This window comes from Pongo pygmaeus, chromosome 13, assembly GCF_028885625.2.
Source record: "Pongo pygmaeus isolate AG05252 chromosome 13, NHGRI_mPonPyg2-v2.0_pri, whole genome shotgun sequence".
NCBI classification, from domain to species: Eukaryota; Metazoa; Chordata; class Mammalia; order Primates; family Hominidae; genus Pongo; species Pongo pygmaeus.
Genome location: NC_072386.2, coordinates 61,498,830 through 61,517,480, shown reverse-complemented (window position 1 = coordinate 61,517,480; position 18,651 = coordinate 61,498,830). Strand labels below are relative to the sequence as shown.

At 38.5% G+C, this 18,651-nt stretch overlaps 1 protein-coding gene across 1 annotated transcript in view; it reads left to right on the top strand.

Moving 5' to 3' along the window:
- The window catches only part of ABHD17B (abhydrolase domain containing 17B, depalmitoylase), a 44,656-nt gene that overhangs the window by 992 nt on the left and 25,013 nt on the right, over positions 1-18,651 (top strand). The window contains exon 2 of the mRNA XM_054501923.2: positions 3,007-3,101. The gene's annotated coding sequence lies outside the window, so the exon portion shown is untranslated. The remainder of the gene's footprint in view (positions 1-3,006; positions 3,102-18,651) is intronic.

Here is an 18,651-nt window from a genome sequence, read left to right as displayed (position 1 = left end):
AATAACGGAATACAGAGGGTGACCTTTAAATTTCGCTGTTTATGAAATGTGTTCCTGTTTAATACTTTTTGTGATATATGATGCTTGATCTATAGATGATTCATTGGAATTTTTTATGCCTCTAATAAATCTTTGGAGATCTTGTGCCAATATATGAAACTATAATACCTAATGAGTCAGAGTAGAAAGCCAGATACATGTTGTAATAACGTTAATCTGTTTAGATTAACAGGGAAATTTACATTAAAATGAACTTTTTTCCATAAAGAGTTTCTCTACATATGTTTATAGCATGAATTTCAGTTGGGTGACATCTAATGATAGCCAGTATTTTGAAAATTGTCATGATTGCTAGTATTCTAATTTGAGACTGCCCAACTTGTTGGTAAGTTTTTATTTGGAGAATAGGGGTCGTGTTACTTAAGGAACAGCAGAGGTAAAAATCTCTGTTGTGCAGTAATTGTCATATCATTTGAAATGTCATATCATTTCCAGAAGGAAATGAATGGCACCTTCACCTATATTTTGACCTCTCTTTTCTCCTACTCTAATGTTAATAAGGTTAATTGGCAAGGACAGGATTAGATTTTTAGCAGGCTAGGCAGTTTTAATTTTGTCCCTTAGTGTGCAGTATTCTAGTTGATGAGTAGCTTGTTTCCTTGAGTATCTTTGCCCATTTTGAAATGTTTATGAAATGACTGCTGACAAAGAATTTTCTGTTTCCTGGGACAAACAAAATCATCAAAAAACATCATGAAAAAATAATGTTTTTAGTAGCTTAATGAACACAGAAGAATTAAGCAATTAGTGTCTGTTCCAAATTTGACACTGAATTGGTCTACAACTCCAGGCACGCTATCCCACATCTGAGTCAGTCTTCTCCATCTGTAATATAGGGCTAATAAAATGTGCCACCTGCTCACTTTATAAAAAGGGGAGTGAGAACCATATAAGCAACAGTTACTCTGGTTATGTGACATTGATATAAGTTAAATAAGAATACTTTTTAACGCAGTGCTCTTACTTTGTTTTGATATTATGAATTTCAATCCTTTGATGAACAGTTAGCATAAAGATAAGGAGAATGACTCTCCCTATGCCATCATTTAAGAATTAAAATTTCTTCCGTATTAAGATTGGTGTTAAGATCTTTAGAAGCAGTGATGACAAGAAAATAGAGTATATTTTATTGGTTGGTTTATTTGCTGGTAGATTTTACTTCTAATTTATCCAAAGTTTTGCTCTTAATTCTGAAAATTCCCCCTACCCTTCCTACTCTTTAAAATTTCTCACATACGTTGCCCCATTTGCCTGTTGAATCCAGCCTTGTGAGTTGGAGAGAGGGAAAGTGAGTTTGTGGCTTTTTTTTTTTTTTGAGACGGAATTTTGCCCTTGTTGCCCAGGCTGGCGTGCAATGGCGCAATCTCGGCTCACTGCAACCTCTGCTTCCCGGGTTCAAGTGATTCTCCTGCCTCAGCCTCCTGAGTAGCTGGGATTACAGGCACCTGCCACCACGCCCGGCTAATTTTTGTATTTTTAGTAGAGACGGGGTTTCCGCCTGGCTAATTTTTGTATTTTTAGTAGAGACGGGGTTTCACCACGTTGGCCATGCTGGTCTTGAACTTCTGACCTCAGGTGATCCACCCGCCTTGGCCTCCCAAAGTGCTAGGATTACAGGTGTGAGCCACCTCGCCTGGCCGTTTGTGGAATTTTTACAGATGAAATAAATAAAGCCCAGATAAGTTAATTATTTCAATTGCCTAAAGCTAAGCAATTAGTGAGAAGTAGAATTGAGGCTTGAACCTGGGTCTTCTCTAGTCCTGAATCCTTTGCATTGGAGCAGTGTTTTCCAAACACCTGTTCACGCCCAAGAGTTTTGTCCAAGTGAAATGAGAACTAACATAGCAATATAAATGTTGGTGCCATACAATATAATGAATATCCATGTACCCATCACCCAGTTAAACAAACAAAACTACCAATTAAAACGAAGTGTCTGGCCAGGCTCGGTGGCTCACACCTGTAATCCCAGCACTTTGGGAGGCCGAGGCAGGCGGATCACCTGGGGTCGGGAGTTAGAGACCAGCCTGACCAACATGGAGAAACCCCGTCTCTACTAAAAATACAAAATTAGCCAGGTGTGGTGGTGCATGCCTGTAATCCCAGCCACTCGGGAGGCTGAGGCAGGAGAATCGCTTGAACCCAGGAGGCAGAGGTTGTGGTGAGCCAAGATAGCACCATTGTACTCCAGCCTGGGCAACAAGAGCAAAACTCTTGTCTCAGAAAAACAAAAACAAAAAACGAGGTTTCCTTAGTATGTTAATACCTCTCTTAAATGCTGTTCCCTTCCCCCCCGCCCCCGACATCTAACCAGTGACCCAAAGTTGACATGCATCCTTCCTATATCCACGCGTTGATACTTAACTACATACCTTTATCCTATGAACATTATATATATAGTTTTATTTTGATTGTCTTAAGACTATTTAAATACAGATATCTTTATTTAGCTTGCTTTCTTCACACAACTTGGCCAAGATTTATCTACGTTTATTTAGGTAGCTCTAGTTTATTTACTTTTACTGTTAGGTGGTATGTGCTCTGTTATATAACTATGTCAGGTTTCTGTTGATGGTCATTTTTGTCTTTTCCATTTGTTTGCTATTAAACAGTACTATAAGGAATATTCCTGTATATGTTAGGTATCTGTTGTGTAAGACTTCTAGAGCAGTGGTTCTTGACCCTACCTACATCCCATGTTCATAGAAAATATTTTACAGTACTTTAAAGAAAGCAATGGCCTTAATAAGAAAAATTTGTAATAAAGTAATATGTGTTTTACTTTGTAAATACTCGAGCTCAAGACTACATTCAAGATTAGCTACCAAGTGTAATGGTCAACCAGCAACATCAGAATCCCTTGGGAGCTTGTTGGAAATGCAGAGCATCAAACTTTAACCTACTGATGCAGATGCTATTTTTTTTCTTTTTTAAATAATGTAAAAGACAGGATCTGTGGAGCCATACAACTCACTGTAACCTCAAACTCCTGGGCTCAAGGGATCCTCCCACTTCAGCCTCCTGAGTATCTGGGACTACAGGTATGCACCATCATGCCTGGCTAATTTTTAGATTTTTTACAGAAACAGGGTCTTGCTATCTTGCCCAGGCTGATCTTGAACTCCTGGCCTCAAGTGATCCTCCCTCCTCAGTATCCCAAAGCACTGGGACATTGGGATACAGACATGAGCCACTGTGCCCCACCAGATGCTGTATTTTATCAAGATTCCCAGGTGATGCATATACGCATTGAAATATAAGAAGCACTGCTAAAAGAAATAGTAGTAATTAGACGCTTTGTACCAATGGATGGTGTCTCCATCAATACAACAGCTACAGATTAAAACAGGTATGTTAGCCATTCAGTTACCAATGCTGGGCCTGTCATTGGTGGAAAATGATTTTCTGAAATAACAAACTATCCTCAGAAAAGTTTAAACAGAAATAAAAGTGCAATCTTACCTCTTTACACAATGATTGCATTCATAACAAATCTTCATCTATGTGAAAACTATACAAATAAACTTGGTATTAAATCCTGTTTAGAATTATCTGACATTAGTGGGGTTTTTTTCCTCTTTCTATTCCCCTCTATGAATGTCCAGCAGAATATTCAAGTCATGAGGCATGGAGCAGCACTATTTATTTATTTACTTATTTATTTATTTACTTTTTGAGACAGATTCTCACTCTGTCGCCCAGGCTGGAGTGTAGTAGCATGATCACTGCCCACTGAACCCTCGACCCCCCAAAGCTCAAACAATCCTCCCACCTGGGCCTCCTGAGTGGCTGGGACTACAGGCGTGCACCACCACACCCAGCTAATTTTTGTATTTTTTTTTTTTTGTAGAGACAAGGGTTTCACCATGTTGGCCAGGTTAGTCTTGAACTCCTGAGCTCAAGTGATCTGCCTGCCATGGTACCGCACCCCGTCTGCCCCCTCCAAAAGTGCTGGGATTACAGATGTGAGCTACTGCGCCCAATCTGAGCAGCACTTTCTTTATGCAAGAAAAGTGCCTGGCATTCCTGGCCTCTGTTTAGTAGTGCCCCTCATTCATTATAGTAGCCAAAAGCTGTCATTGAGAAAGATTGCCCTGGTTTGTAAATCTGGTAGTAGGTTGCTAGATCACAGCGTATGAATGTCTTCAACTTTATTAAATAACTGTCAGTTTTCTGTACAAAGTACACCTTCCAGTCCATAATGCATGAGAGAAGGTCTGCTTGTCTGCATTTCAGATATTTTAGAAGGTAGAAAAATATTAGTAGTAATATTTTATTAATTTTTGCCATTCTGAGGAGTATGAAATGGTACCTCATTGTAGTTTTTATTTGCATCTTTTTTTAATGTGTTCTTTGTAATAATACTTGGTAGGCATTAAAAATATCTTCCAGCCTGGGCAACATGGTGAAACCCCATCTCTACTAAAAATACCAAAACTTAGCTGGGTGTAGTGGTGGGCGCCTGTAATCCCAGCTACTCAGGAGGCTGAGGCAGGAGAATTGCTTGAACCTGGGAGGCAGAGGTTGCAGTGAGCCGAGATAGCGCCACCACACTCCAGCCTGGGGGACAGAACGAGACTCCGTCCCAAAAAAAAAAAAAAAAAAAAAAAAAAAAACTTCCACTCTTTAGCATGCATTTTCACTTTAAATATGTTGTCTTTTAATGACTAGAAGTTTTTTTAATTTTAATATCAAATGTATCATTCTTTTGGAGAAAGCCTTCTCTATACTGGGGTTATAAAAATTATTTCAGAGCATCTTTTAAGAGTTCACATTTAGATCTTAAATTTTTTTTGAACTGTTTGTATATAATGAGGTGCTCATGGATCTAAATTTACTTAAAAATAACTGCCCTTTATTGTGAAATTAGGTAATTTTTTATGTTAAGATGTTCTGATGAAATTACAGTGATAGTAATTGTTTTTAGTTCTTAATATCCCTTTGTGTCAAAATTAAAATTTGACACCTCTTTCATTCCAACTTTTCTCTTTTTTACTTTACCTGTTTTTTGAAATCCCTAAGGTTTAAGAACTACTACTTTAGTGTACTCTGATTCTTAGGTTTCATCTGTGTCTCACGTTTACCCACTACAGCATCATCAAATGTAAGTAGACACTCTTAAATACTGATCATTGATCCTCATCTGCATCTTCCACATTTCAGAGTTTGCTTGACATGTCTTTTCACCACTTTTTATTATGGCTAGGATTTTAAAAATGATACTGATGACCCTAATTTTTTTTTTAACAGAATGGAATTTCAGGCTAAATTTAAATGTTACTTGAATATAAATTTTTCTCAGCTATAGGGTCAAACTTCTTTGTTTTCCTAGTAATTAAAAGTGAAAATCATTAAACAAGTTCTTGCATACAGCTAAAGCTGCAAAACGGGAAAGGAAAATTGGGCCAGTGTCCACTGGGTACCAGTCACTATTCTGGGAATGGGAGGGTGGGGATGACATCTATGAGCAAAACAAGCAAAGATGCCTAACTTCCTGGAGCTTATCACCTACCAGAGGCCCACTGAGAATAGGCATAACAAATAAAATAATATATTAGAAAGTGATAACTGCTTTGGAATAAAAGAAAACATAGAGAGGGGTAAGGTGGACCAAAGGAGTTAGTTGAACCTGTTAAATAGGGAAGAGGAGAATGGGCAGAGATGTGCAGTCAGTGAGAGTATTAGCAATGCAGATATTAGCAAAATACTGGAAGAGTGGACAGAATATGGTCTAAGTGAAACCTCTGTTCTTGGCTCTCTCCACCTTTAAGTTGTGTGAACTTGACAAGCTAATTAACTTAACCTGAATTCTTGATTTCTTCATGATAACCTGGGAAAAGTATTATTAAGATTAAAAGATATAACAAGTGAAAGTGCCTACTTCCTGCCCCCCACCTTGTTCTCATAGCACTCTGTACTTTATTTTCATAGCATTTATTATGGTCTATAATTATCTGTGTCATTATTTGATAAATATTTATCTCACTCATTCTAAAACATTGATGGAAAGAACCAGTCAGTGCAGTAAATTATTTTGTTAACATACAGTCATTTGTAGACAAACCCTAAACCTTTTTTCATGTGAAAATCATCTCATGCAGATTTATTGAGAAAGTGTTTTATACTTATAGAATGTCTTTATGCTAGAGCTTCAGATTGTATTACAGGTATTAGCCCATTAATTACCACATGTCATCTTTGTGATGAAGTCAATGGATATGTATCATCTTGCAGTTGAAGGAACTGAGGTTGCTAATTGCATAGAAACATACAAAATCAGAGAATTTGGATCAATTCTGATTACATTTGATTATATTTTCCTTTCTTTTCTTCAGTAGTGTTAAAATGGACTCTCTTTAAAGTATAAAAGCAAAAATACGTAGATTGTTGGAAAATCACTAGCAAACAAGCAATTAATATTTTAGTTATGACTTTACTTTTCAGTTTTTTCCCCCTGAGAAGCTTCTTATAGCGTCTGAGGTGATGTTAGAATTCTATGCATGTAGCAAACACATGTACCCCATAAATAGGTAAAATATTATCTGTCAGTGGAAAAAAAAAAGGATGACAATAGTTAGAGGCCTTTACACTTAAAAATACTTTATACAGATAAATACTTTTTAAAATTATGGCTTATCAGAGTATTTAAGATTTATGTTGAGGATGTAGTCACATTAAAATGGTAGGATTTAGAAAATGCATAGCACATGCCTAATGTAGATCAGAGTGAAGAAAGGGGGTTGAAATAACTTCATTTACTTGGTGCAGCCAAGTCTCCATTCCAATCACAAGAAACTTGAAGTAAAGCAAGTGCCTCCAGGAACAAAAAAGACATTATCAATCATGTCAAACTTGTTTGGCTTCTGAATTTAGATTTTTTTTTAAGTTTGTTTTGAAAATTAAAATCAATGGAAATAATTCATATAATAAACTTTTCCCAAAAATGTCATCTGCAGATTGTGACCTAGATATTTTGTTTCTGATTACTGTCCTGCTTAGTGTGCTGATAATTTTTCACTCTAGCTCTGTGGACCCAACCCCTAAAAGTTATGATTATTCTCTGCATATCAGTTATTAGCAAAGAAAATGTCATTTAGTAACTTGTGTTGGCAAGCCTACATCTGAAACACTACAAGTTACATTTTCTTCCGAGCTTTTTAACAGACCTCATTGTCACTTTTATTAATCAAATAAAGAGTTAGGGGCTGATCACAGTCCCTTTACAACTAATTGATAACAACCTGCTACAGACTTCTTTGTTCTTTCTCCAGTTCCACTGCTTCATTTGACTAGCCTGAAAAAAATAAAAAAACTAAAAGGGTGGGGGTGGGGTGGAAGGTGGGGGTAATGAGCTAATAGCCAGAAGCAGGACTTTACATATATAAAGGGCGTTCTGATACAAACCCCTAGGGTAATGGCTTTCCATTTTTCATTAGATTCTATAAAAAATACATTTTGCTTCATAACCTAATTCATACATATGCACCCAAAAACCAAAATAAGTCTCACTAAAGAGATTATCTAAATTAATCAGCATGGGCACGGGTCAGGGGAGACTGTTTTTGCCCCTTACGGAAGGAAGTACAGCTTAAACAGAGGCTTAAAAACTAGTAAAAGTTGTTTCATTTATTTGAAGGGGGAGTGATGAGTTGGGGGAATTTTATCAACAAAAAAGGAACGATATGTGATAAGGCACAGAAGCAGAAAAGAACCTCTCTTAGCGAGGAACAGCATGTTAAATAGAATAAATGAACAGGACAGTGCTCAGAAATAAGGCTAGAGACCAAGGCGGGTGGGGGGAATCATGTATAGCATGCCAGAGAATTTAGACTTATTTAAGAGTGCTTGAAAGGCCCATTGGAACATTTTAAACAGGAAAGTGACATCACCTGGTGGCAGTGTAGAGTATGGATTAGAGGGGTATGAAATAGATATTAGTGAGTGATTTTATAACATTCATTGAAAAGTGGTTGAGCTAAAAATGTGGCTAAGAGGTTTGGAGAGAGGTCCATAGGAAGTAGACCTTGATTGAATGAGAGGAATGAAGAGGGGGATGGGGAAAGAGTGAAATGCAGATGGAGATATTTCAGAGTCTAGAGTTTAAGGGGAGATACCTGAAATCTTAGAGGTTTAGATTTTTAGATCTAGGTAACATTGTAGTATAAAGGGTGGTTAAAGCACTAGGTTTGGGTGAGATAAAAAGAGGAAGACAAAAGACCAATCTATAAAAATAAATAATATAGGTTAAAAAAGAGTTTGAAGAAACCATCAGAGAAACCAAGATTGAAGGTTAATTTCAAGAAGGAAGGAAAGGACAACGATGTTAAATGCTATAAAGTGATCCTGTATAAGTTGAAGATTGAAAAATACGTGTTATACTTCGAAATTGTTAAGAGGTTGTCAGTGATCCTACAAGTTGATGATAGATGTTATATTACAATTCATTTTGGGCCTGACAGGGAATATTGGTAAGTGAGAAGTAAAGAGGTTTGATTCTGAAGAAAAAAAAAAAAACAAAAAAAAACTCAGGCATAGTAGGTAGAATCTAGATACAGATACATGCAAAAAAATTTTTTATTTATTTATTTATTATTTATTTTGAGACAGAGTCTCGCTCTGTCTTCCAGGCTGGAGTGCAGTGGCGTGATCTCGGCTCACTGCAAGCTCCGCCTCCCAGGTTCAGGCCATTCTTGCCTCAGCCTCCTGAGTAGCTGGGACTACAGGCGCCCGCTACCACGCCCGGCTAATTTTTTGTATTTTTTTTAGGAGAGACGGGGTTTCACGGTGTTAGCCAGGATGGTCTCGATCTCCTGACCTTGTGATCCACCCACCTCAGCCTCCCAAAGTGCTGGGATTACAGGCGTGAGCCACCGCACCCAGCCCATGCAAAACTTTTTTAAGCAAGTGCATGAACTCTGATGTGGAAACAGCTTCATGCTTTCAAGATACTGAAAGATGGTGAGTGAGAGAGGCTGCAACCATAGTGATGAGAGGGGGGATAGTATCAAGATATGGTTGGAGGAGTAAGCAAAAGCCACTTGACACAAGGCCTTTAAGGACCTGTGGAGAAGTTTGATTTTTTTTTTTTTTTTTTTTTTTTTTTTGGGATGGAGTCTCACTCTGTCGCCCAGACTGGAGTGCAGTGGCACGATCTTGGCTCACTGCAACCTCAGCCTCATGAATTCAAGCGATTCTACCACCTCAGCCTCCCGAGTAATCCTGGGATTACAGGCACATGCCATCACGCCTGGCTAATTTTTGTATTTTTAGTAGAGACGGGGTTTCACCCTATTGGCCAGGCTGGTCTCGATCTCCTGTCCGCCTCAGCCTCCCAAAGTGCTGGGATTACAGGCATGAGCCACTGTCCCCGACCTTGATTTTTTTACAAGTAGAGAGAGAAGCCATCAAGGAGTTTTTAAGCGGGAAATCACCTTGTAGGCCATCTAGAAAAGAAACTGTAGATTAGGAGAACATACGAATGGAAGAAATTCACATTTACTCAAATATTTTTCTTTGTGTTTACTCGCACATTTTGAGTTGTTCTTTCTGTTTTCTTATTCTATATAACCCTAGTTAGTCCTTTCATTTCCTCATAGTGAGAAACTAGTACAAAAAGGATAGAAAAGGCAATCTTAATAAATTCAGAGAATTGCATTTGTTCTTATTTACAATTAAAGATGACATAAATTGACTTTTCAATTGAACTGTCTTTTTTGGGGTTTAGACTTTTAAGATATTAAAGTCAATGAAAATTTCCTGCCTATCTGATACTGTTCTGGCTTGTTTTTAGTAAGGCTCCTAAAGAATTTACTTTTCTTTTGGAAATGTCATTTTAAAATATTCTCAGTATTTTTAATGGAATGTAGAATTAAAGTGTTTTTTTGTTTTGTTTTTTTTTTTCCTATAGGGACAAGGCAGGAAGAGAGCCATATTTAGTTGCATAAAGATAATGTTAACATAGGATATGATGTCCCCGAAATAGGCAGTTTACAGAGAAGAGGGAGGATTTAGTATAATTTTGCCAGAGAAGCTCTGTGTCTCATGGTGTATTATTTTCACATTAAAATTGAGGCAGTAGGGGGCATAGAGCTCATTTAAATAGAATTATAGCCAGAACCTTCATTTTCCAACTCTTGGGCTAGTGCTCCTTCCACAATTCCTATATTTCCTACAGGTCCAAGTAATGTTGTCAAAGATATATTTAACTCATCTAATAACAGGGTCCATGGGTTCCCTGCCTAAAAGGGTATGCAAGACCATTTAGTAACCTGATGTGCAACATTTGTAAGGGTGAGCAAACCACCCGTCTTAAATGCCTGCTTTCTTCCTTATCACAAAGAAGTATTTACACCAAAGATACCCTAGACATATAGACTACCAAATAAAAACTACAGGCTCAGCCTATGAGATTCATCTCAAATAAAGGATTTGCCTCAATGTTTTTACAAACCTCTTCTGCTTTCCTCCATCCCACTCTTCCCCAGTTGCATTACTTGGCATACAGCTTTGGAAACATTGTTCTGTCAGCTTTGGCTAAAATACTTTTCAGACCTACCCTAGGACATTTCTTGAAAAGAAAAAACAAAAACAGTATTTGCTTGTATTGTTGCTACTCAGCTCTCTTTTCTTTTTTTCCCCGAGAGTCTTGCTCTGTCGCCCAGGTTGGAGTGCAGTGGTGCAATCTCGGCTCACTGTAGCCTCTGCCTACGGGTTCAAGCTATTCTCATGTCTCAGCCTCTTGAGTAGCTGGGATTACAGGCACGCACCACCACACCTGGCTTATTGTTGTATTTTTAGTAGAGATATGGTTTCACCATGTTGGCCAGGCTTGCTCTGAAACTCCTGACCTCAGGTGATCCATCCACCTCAGACTTGCAAAGTGCAGGGACCTACAGGTGCACACCTGTAGGTGTGCACCACCATGCCTAATTTTTTTGGTAGAGACAGAGTTTTGCCATGTTGCCCAGGCTGGTCTCAAATGCCTGAGCTCAAGTGATCCACCTACCTCGGCCTCCCAAAGTGCTGGGATTACGGGTGGGAGCCACCACTCCCAGCCAGAGATTTGTTTTTAAATTTCTCACATGTCTAAACCCGCCCTTTCCCATGTGTGTTTTTTGTTTGTTTGTTTGTTTGTTTGTTTGAGATGGAGTTTCACTTTTGTTGCCCAAGCTGGAGTGCAATGGCACGATCTTGGCTCAACGCAACCTCCACCTCCTGGGTTCAAGCGATTCTCCTGCCTCAGCCTCCTGAGTAGTTGGGATTACAGGCATGCATCGCCATGCCCAGCTAATTTTTTTTTTTTTTTTTTTTTAGTAGAGACGGAGTTTCGCCATGTTGGTCAGGCTGGTCTCGAACTCCCAACCTCAGGTGATCTGCCCACCTCGGCCTCCCAAAGTGCTGGGATTACAGGCGTGAGCCACCATGCCCAGCCTCCCATGTTTTTACTTCCTTTCCACCATGCACCCTATGCTTTTCTTCTTTCTCACTTTACACATTATCCTCCTAGCCTGGAGGATTTTCCTTCCGTTTTGGGAAGTCATAGCTAACTGAAGTTCTAATTCTCTCACAAAGGCTTTCCTAGTTCTTGATCTCTGCTGTCTTCTGATTTCTGAAAGCTTAAAATCTACTCCACATTAAATAGCCCTTAATTTTTTATTGGATGAAAAGACCCTACAGAACATTAATTCCCAATCTGTTAAATATATTGTTCTTATTTTCTTATATTAGGCATCTAGACTATTCTTTGAAATCTTTATTCCATTTCTTCTTATGCACTACTGAAAAAAAAAATATATGAAAAGACAAATTTCCATATTTGAAGAAGGTGGTGAAATGTAAACTTTTTGAGGCTGGAAAAGTTTTATTAAGCACAAGTAACAAGTGTTTGTTACACATCGAAGAGTAGTGCTATTTCTTCAAACCTTTACTTACAGATGCATATGATTAAGGGAAAACTGCTGCAGCCGGAGGAAAAGGAAGTGGTAGAGATGACAGTTTATGCAGCTAGCCAAACTGGGTAGACAAACTGAAGGCCACATTAGTAAGGATTGACTGACATGTTACAACATCTATGTAAAGAGAGTTAAAGAGTATTACATTTATATTGAGACTGCGTAAATGTTATAATTCCCCCATATCTCTACTAAAAAGGTATTATATACAGTATATGGAAAAGGGATTGATAGTTAAATGAGGAATATAAATTCCTTTGGGAAATAAATTGTTTGCAAGATGGCTTCATTTTAATTTCATTTTTTATATTTTTTGAGACAGGGTCTTCCCCTGTTGCCCAGGCTGGATTGCAGTGGCACGATCATGGCTCACTGTAGCCTTGACTCCTGGGCTCAGGCAATCCTCCCACCTCAGACTCCTGAGTAGCTGGGACCACAGGCGTGTGCCACCACACCCAGCTAATTTTTATTTTTTGTACACACTATGTTGCCCAAGCTGGTCTTGAACTCTTGGGCTCAAGTGATCCTTCCACCTTGGCCTCCCAAAGTGCTGGGATGAGCCACTGAGCGTGGCCTGCAGAATGACTTTATATCTCATGTAGAGCAAGGTTACAAGAAGTTTAATGATAATGGAGTGGTTGAAACCCTCTAAGCCAACTGTTATTAATTAGATTTATGGGTTATTCTTGGAGCTGCCACTTCTATAACTTTTCTTGGTTAATCTTTAGGTAAAAAGGGGACAGATCAATTTATTAGCCATTAGTTGGCACCTAAAATTCTTTCTAGTTATAAATTCATGTGTCTCCAATGAGAGACCTAAACATTTTCTTATTGTTCTGTACTTCCTCTTGGGCACCCACCACTGAACATCTTAACCCTTATTCTAAGAGGTTTTGCATATAATCAGCCCCACGGCTGCTAGAAGAGAGAGATGACATTTCCTAACCAAATTCAGCTTCTTCAGCTCAGAAAAAAGGATCTTTTTTGCAACAACATGAAAACCTATACAGGGGTTTAATCAATTTTCTCTATGTCCATTTATCCCATTTTCCCTTTTAATTCTGTCATTTGCCTTTGAAAAGGTGAGGAGAGGGACACTCCTATGTCTTGAAGAAGGTGTGTGTGTGTGTGTGTGTGTGTGTGTGTGTGTGTGTGTTTTGGTAGAAGATAGAACGGTATATATACATAGACCCCCCTGTTTATTGGGTTGACTTTGTAATAACCATCAGAAGACTTTTTAAACAGCGTTTTCATTAGGAAAAGCTGAAGCCTTATGCTATAAATTTGGCATCTTTTTTATTCGCAGGCTGAAATTCTAACCCTCCTTCACCAGTATCTCTAAGTTACCAAGAACTCAAGATATTTTTTAGAACTTTGATATCTTGACCAAGTTCTCTTGAACACCCACTGGATAGGTGACAGAACTAGGGATATTCCTTAATGCCTATATGTAGACATATTTTCAGGGCAGGGATAAGAAGTCTGCTACTACATTTGTAGTCTGCAATTTTATGCAATTCTAAAAGGTAAAAAAAGAAATTGAAGTCAGGAGTACAATGTAGAAGTTCCTATCTGCAGCTGAGAATGTTAATCATATAGAAGTGAAGTTGGGGAGAGAATGAGCATTCACTGAATCAAGATATGAGTAGATTAAGATTCAGCTTGGTTTATTTTGTAACAGAAATGTCTTACACAGCACTGGAAATATCCATCTTAACCACAGATTAGATAGGTGCAAAAAGGAAGGGTTCTTTTACCTTTCTAAATAGAAATTAAGATATTATAGCTGTTCTAGATTGGGTGAGTGGTAAAGCTTGAGAAGCTTAAAATGAAAATGTAATATATCTTAAGAACCTCCAGAGTTTTGAGAAAGTAGTTTTCGAGTTAGTCTGTTATTAAATATTTTGGACCTTTTGTCCCAAAATTTTGCGTGTAGTTTCAGGAGTTTTCCATGAACCACAGACTCTAAATAGTCCTGTTGCATTCTAAGGTAATTTTTAGGCTTGACCCCAAGCTGTTGGCACATTAAGTGATTTTGCATGGAATTGATTAAATAGTCCCTAGCTCCGAACCATCCAAGTAAGGGTTTGTCCAAAGTCAGGTCTGAGAGCAATATACAGTATAATGTTATCCTGAGACATTGACATTTTCTGGTAGAAGATATTAAGAAAGTTAACTAAGTATTAGAACATTGACAGATTGGTGTTTCAGATGCTGAACAGTTTGATGCATTCTTCAAATTGCAGACTTTACAAAGTAAGGTAATGTAGTACTTCTCAACTTTAAAAATCTATACTGGGTCATAGCCTCCTTTTTCCATACTGGTATTCTACAGAAGGCAGAAGAATCTTGAGAGTAAGTTGCAAAGGCAGATAATTCAGCCAGAAACACAATTATATACCCTATTTGGCCAGGACATAGGCTTTAGGCAGGTAAGTACTGGTCTAGTCAAATTCCTAAAGAAGTTATAATTTCTTGGCTTCCAGGTCTAAGAACACTTCCTGATGACTGCTGAATATGAAACCTGGCTTTACCATTTACTAACACTGTGGTCTTGCATAAGTTAAACTTATCTATGTTTCTGTTTCCTCATCTGTAAATGGGGTGGGAGGAGGGAGGAAAAAATAATATCATCTCATAGGATTGTTAAAGTACTTGGAGCAAGACCTAGTAAGTGCTGCATAAGTGTGTTTTGGTAAATTAACACTGGCCTGGCTTTTCTAACCCAGCAAAGTTTTAAACCTGAAAGTTTGGATTTGCCAGTCAATAATAATACTGTTTGATTTGTTTTGACAAAATTCAGCTCAGCCAGCAGTGGCTTTTGAGTGATTTCTGTGTGGCAGCCATTGCTAGGTGTAGGTATACTTGAATTTAAGTATGTGCAGTGGGGAGGGGTGTGTTATATGGTTCAAAACTAATAAGGACAAACATGACCTTATAGTTAGTAAATGATTTATGAAATGGTTCATTTGATTAATTGTACAATCAAAAGAAACTTATTTTTTTTTTTTTAGGCGATGTGTTCTTGCTTTGTCACCTAGACTGGTAGTGCCATGGTGTGATCATAGCTTACTGCAGCTTCACATTTCTGGGATCAAGTATTCTCCTACCTCAGCCACCCAAGTAGCTGGGATTATAGGCATGAGCCACCACGCCTGGCTAAAATGAACATTTTTAAGCCCAAAAAGTCTAGTTCCTTTTGAAATAAGACTTTCTGGGCCCTTTGTATACATTTCCATGCTTTTAGAAGGTAGCTTTTAATAATATGTACAGACTGCAATTTAATTTTTTAGTAATAATGCCCCAAGTGCTAAAGATAAAACTTCTAAAAATTTTGGTAGCTGGGTGTCATGGCGGGCACCTGTAATTCCAGCTACTTGAGAGGCTGAGGCAGAGCCTACTTGAACCCGGGAGGCAGAGGTTGCAGTGAGCCCAAATGGTGCCACTGCACTCCAGCCTGGGCAACAGACTGAGACACCATCTTTAAAAAACCTAAAAAAAATTGAAATTTAATGTATTTATTACCTTAATCCAGTTTTATATGTATACACAAATTGGTTATAGTATCTATTTTGTTACCAACTGAGAAATAAGAAATAAGTCAAACATCAGTAGATGAAAGGACAAGCAAAATGTGCATTATATTGTGAAATATATATTTGATCTTCATTCTTGTGTTGTGTCATACAACTCCTACAATCCTTAGAATCTCCAAAGTGAAGTATCCTTTTTTTTTTTTTTTTTGAGACAGAGTCTCGCTCTGTCGCCCAGGCTGGAGTGCAGTGGCACGATCTCAGCTCACTGCAAGCGCTGTCCCGGGTTCACACCATTCTCTTGCCTCAGCCTCCCAAGTAGCTGGGACTACAGGTGCCCGCCACCACACCCAGCTAATTTTTTTGTATTTTTAGTAGAGACAGGGTTTCACCATATTAGCCAGGATGGTCTCCATCTCCTGACCTTGTGATCCGCCCACCTCAGCCTCCCAAAGTGCTGGGATTACAGGCGTGAGCCACCGTGCCCGGCCAGTGAAGTATCTTTGTATGCTAATAAGTTGACTGAAAGCCATGCACCTCTAGGTAGCTATTGGATGGATGTTAGTTACCCAGAAACAGGCAGGATTAGAGGGTTGGGACTTGCAGGCCTGCCTGTTAATCTCTGGGGAGGAGAGAGGGCGTGAAGGTTAAGTTGATAGCAACGGCCAGTGATTTAATCAATCATTGCCTACTTAACAAAGCTTCCATAAAAATCCAAAAGGACTGGATTCAGAAAGCTTCCAGATGGCTGAGCACATGGAGGGTGGCATCCCCTTCCTACGTGCCTTGCCCTGTGCATCTCTTCAACTGTATCCTTTGTAATATCCTTTATAATAAACTGGTAAATCTGTCTCCTTGAGTTCTGTGCGTCACTCTAACACATTAATTGAACTGGAGTAAGAGGTTGTGGGAACCCCAATTTATAGTCAGTTAGTCAGAAGCATAGGTAAAACAACCTGGGGCTTTAGATTGGGATTGGAAGTGGGGAGCCCTCAACCTGTGGGATGTGACACTGTCTCCAGGTAGATAATGTTGGAATTGAACTGGGTGGGAGGACACCCACCTGGTGTCCACTGCAGAAGTGATTGCTTGCATTGGGGAAAATCTCTCATACATCTGGTCACAGAAGTATTCTGGTGATTGTTGTGGTGTGAGTGCAAAGGACAAAACAGTTTGTTTTAGGTACAATGGAATATTTTTCAGCCTTGAAAAGGAAGGGAAATTCTAAAACATGCCACAATGAAATAAGCCTGTCACAAAAGGACAAATATTGTATAATTCCACTTGTATGAGGTACTTAGAATAGTCAAATTCATAGAGACAAAATGGTGGTTGCCAGAGGCTAGCAGGAGAAGAAAATGATGTTATTGTTCAGTGGGTATAGAGTTACAGTTGGGGAAGATGAAAAGTAAAATCTGGTGATAATTGCACAATAATGTGAATGTATTTAATGCCATGGAACTGTACACTTAAAATAGTAACTTTTATCTATATTTTACCATAATTTTAAAAACACAACATTATTTCCCTACAGTGACCAAGATAGATACAAAAACCACTCATTTTGGAAAACAGCTGTGGGAAATGACAACCTCCCTTACTCTCTCACCTCTGCACTTCCCCCACCTTATCACCTGCCTTCCCCCCTCCAAATTAATTTGCTAAATGTAAATTTATGTTTATAAATTTTATATTAACTAAATTTTGGTAAATATAGTGTACTTGTTTAGGAGCTTTGTGTTTTTTGTTTTTTTTTTTTTTGTTTTTTTTTTTTTTGAGAGGGAGTCTCACTCTGTCGCCCAGGCTGGAGTGCAGTGGTGTGATCTCCTCTCACTGCAAGCTCCACCTCCCGGGTTCACGCCATTCTCCTGCCTCAGCCTCCCAAGTAGCTGGGATAACAGGTGTGCGCCTGCCACCACGCCTGGCTAATTTTTTTGTATTTTTAGTAGAGATGGGGTTTCGCCATGTTAGCCAGGATGGTCTCGATCTCCTGACCTCATGATTCGCCCGCCTCGACCTCTCAAAGTGCTGGGATTACAGGTGTGAGCCACTGCGCCTGGCCAGGAGCTTTGTTTTTAGTAGCAGGAACAACTCTGAAAACCTGAAGTTTTTCAAATTATAAATTTCTTCATTCTTTTCATATACTATGGAAGATTGTATCTGAAGCTTATGAGAACATCTTAGTTAAAAGTTTTAGAACTAGAAGAAACCTTATTATCAGTTTATGCTTTTCACTTTGTAGAAAAGGAAAATGAGGTATAAAGAGATTGACTTCCCTAAAGTCACCAGCTTTTTAATAGTAAAGCTGAAAGCCATGGCTCTTTTGATTCTTAGTGCTCTTAGTGCTCTTAGTGCTTCTTAGTGCTCTTTGGACTACACTGTGCTATCGTGCTGTCCAAAGGCTTCATTGGCATCTCACTAGAAGAATTTACTGGGTAAAATTTTTAATTACATTATCGGACCAAGTAGTTAAAGCTGTACTGTGTTCTCGAATATTTGTAAAGTATCTTCTGGTCCCATTGAAGAGGTAAACGGAACATACTTGTTTGCCCTATAGACAGGGTATGGGTGTATGTGAGAGAGAGAGAGAGTGCGTATGTGTGTGTTTGTGAGAGACAGACTGACACTGACTACTCTATCTCCAAAATCCTCTTTATTCTAGCACTTACAGGAGTTCCAATTCTGCAGTCAGTCCTATTCAGACTATAAGCCTTCTGGGTCAATAGGCTTACACAAATATAAAGGAAACCCAATTTAGTTCTTTGCTTAGAAATATGAACAGTCAAGAAAGAAGCATTCCAACGGCATGAAACCCAAGATGAACAAGCATGACCTGAAAAACACAAATGAAGAGAACAAAAAGAAAAGCTTTATAGATATAGTGGATAGTCCTAGGATTCCTAAAAAGGAATTCCACGTGGAACAGAGAAGATGGAGAGGAAATAGAAGAAAAATTATCTGAGCTAAATAAAGACTCAGGGCTTTAGATCAAATGGACCCATTAAGTATAAAACAAAATTAACAAATAATAACACACATTTAGATAATAGTCTTATGAAATTTCAGAGCTAAGGATGTAGGGAAATCTAATAAATATTTTTGCAGGG